The 1,874-nt window shown below is 52.8% G+C and overlaps 1 pseudogene across 1 annotated transcript; it reads right to left on the bottom strand.

Annotated features, from left to right (window-relative positions):
• Positions 1–404: 404 nt before the first annotated feature.
• LOC309966017 (protein ILRUN-like) lies at positions 405–1,300 on the bottom strand (annotated as a pseudogene). The gene has a single exon. The product of its transcript is annotated as a protein ILRUN-like (transcript).
• Between the last annotated feature and the right edge of the window lie 574 nt (positions 1,301–1,874).

The following is a 1,874-nucleotide window of genomic DNA, read 5'->3' as shown; positions in this document are numbered from 1 at the left end:
CACAAACAAGGTGAATAAACTGGAAACTCACACAAACAAGGTAAATAAACTGGAAGCTCAACAACATTTAGGATAAATAATTGAGCTTGTCTTTTTCCTCAGGAAAAACACCCCACCCAAAACCAAAGCAAACACAGTAGGAACGAATTCCAAAGCTGTGCTGCTGCTCCACACTTAGTATGCATTTACACTGGAAGAATGACTAGTGATATTTTGACTTTTTAGTTGTTGTTGATGCTAAAGGTAAAGAAGTTGGTTCTTTCAACACCCAAACCAGAGCAGAGACAGCAGTAAATTACAACGTGGATGGAATAATATCCACAGGACGTGTACGTGGGGGGGTAGGTATTTGTGCTGTTGCATTGGCAGGAGAGCTAAGCAGTCTTAAAGAACATTCTAGGCTTCTAGGTTTGCCATGAAGGGGTATCACAAATCCCAAGGCCCACCACCTGCCCTTTCTCCTCTTCTCCGAGGGCACCTACCTTAGGGACAAGCTGTTTCCGTGACGGCTGGGGGACAAATTCACAGAGTTCTGTGAGGGTCTACTCCCATCTTGCTTGGTGTGGTGATCAACAGGAGCCCATGTGTTTTTGCTGATGGAGTCGAACCGGAATCCCCAGGGTCTTTTAAATTGTTTCACCTGATTGTCGGTTCTTTTGGGGAGAGGCAAAGGAGTTTAAGTTTCCTTCTACCTTGTGATGTGGCTGTGTGTCGCACTCCGTTTCAAAAGATGACAGCTGCTGCGTTACTCCTAAAAGTCCACCCACCTCCACACCGAGAAGGACCCCTACGACATCTCCATGGTAGAGTCCTGTGGCCGCACATATCCGCCGCTGTCCTGACACATTCCTGCTCTGCCCGGGCTGCACACCTGGACGTTGACATTTGCAACCTCTTGGGGCTCTAGAGATCTCCCCATCACCACGTGCACAAGTCCAAATTGGTCTCCTCTGACGTATTTAAAACAAACTCCTGGAGGCCAGGCCTCTGCCCCAGAATTCTGCATCCACCACGTTTTTATAAACTGAGTATCAGGAGGTGTCGACTCCCCTTCTCCTATGATGACACCTTCAACAAAGGACACAGAAGGCACACTGAGGTTTGGCCTCTCCTAGTCGTAATAGGCGCCAACTGCTCCTTGTAAGTTCCGGTTGGTGTCATGGGCAGGAAAAGGCATAGCCGGCCGGGTTGAGCTGGAAGCCAAGCAACTGGTGGAACCCACAGATGAGCACGTCCTCGTCAGTGGTGCCAGGCAGGTGAACTTCTGCAGCAGCTCGGGGTGCAGGTCCATGCCCTCCATGTGTAGGGCCGGACACTCTCTTCCCTGCATCCTCAAAACCAAGCCGTCGCTGGGTCCGGGGACCGGGAGAAGCTGCTGGCGGGCGCCGAGACGCTGCTCGCCTGACTTAAGCCCCAGCGTCTCGCTGCCTCAGGCGCGTAAATACTCAGCCACGCACGCACTCACTCACTCTCGTGCTTTCGCCCCTCCCACCCCCAGTCTCCCACCCTCCCAGCTCCACAGCCTCCGCTGACTCCGCCTCCCCCCGCGCCACGCCCACTGGTAGCAGAGAAGCGAGAGCATTCAAACAAATAAATGTCGATATGCGGAACATGTAAATCCAAGAACCAAATGAAACATCAAAACTACAAATAGGGGCTTCCCTGGTGACGCAGTGGTTGAGAGTCCGCCTGCCGATGCAGCGAACATGGGTTCGTGCCCCGGTCCAGGAAGATCCCACATGCCGCGGAGCGGCTGGGCCCGTGAGCCATGGCCGCTGAGCCTGCGCGTCCGGAGCCTGTGCTCCGCAACGGGAGAGGCCGCAACAGTGAGAGGCCCGCGTACCGCAAAAAAGAAAAAAACTACAAATAGATAT

The sequence above is a fragment of the Leucopleurus acutus genome (genome assembly GCF_964270905.1).
Source record: "Leucopleurus acutus genome assembly, chromosome: 9".
NCBI lineage: Eukaryota > Metazoa > Chordata > Mammalia > Artiodactyla > Delphinidae > Leucopleurus > Leucopleurus acutus.
This window is presented reverse-complemented; position numbering and strand designations above follow the sequence as displayed.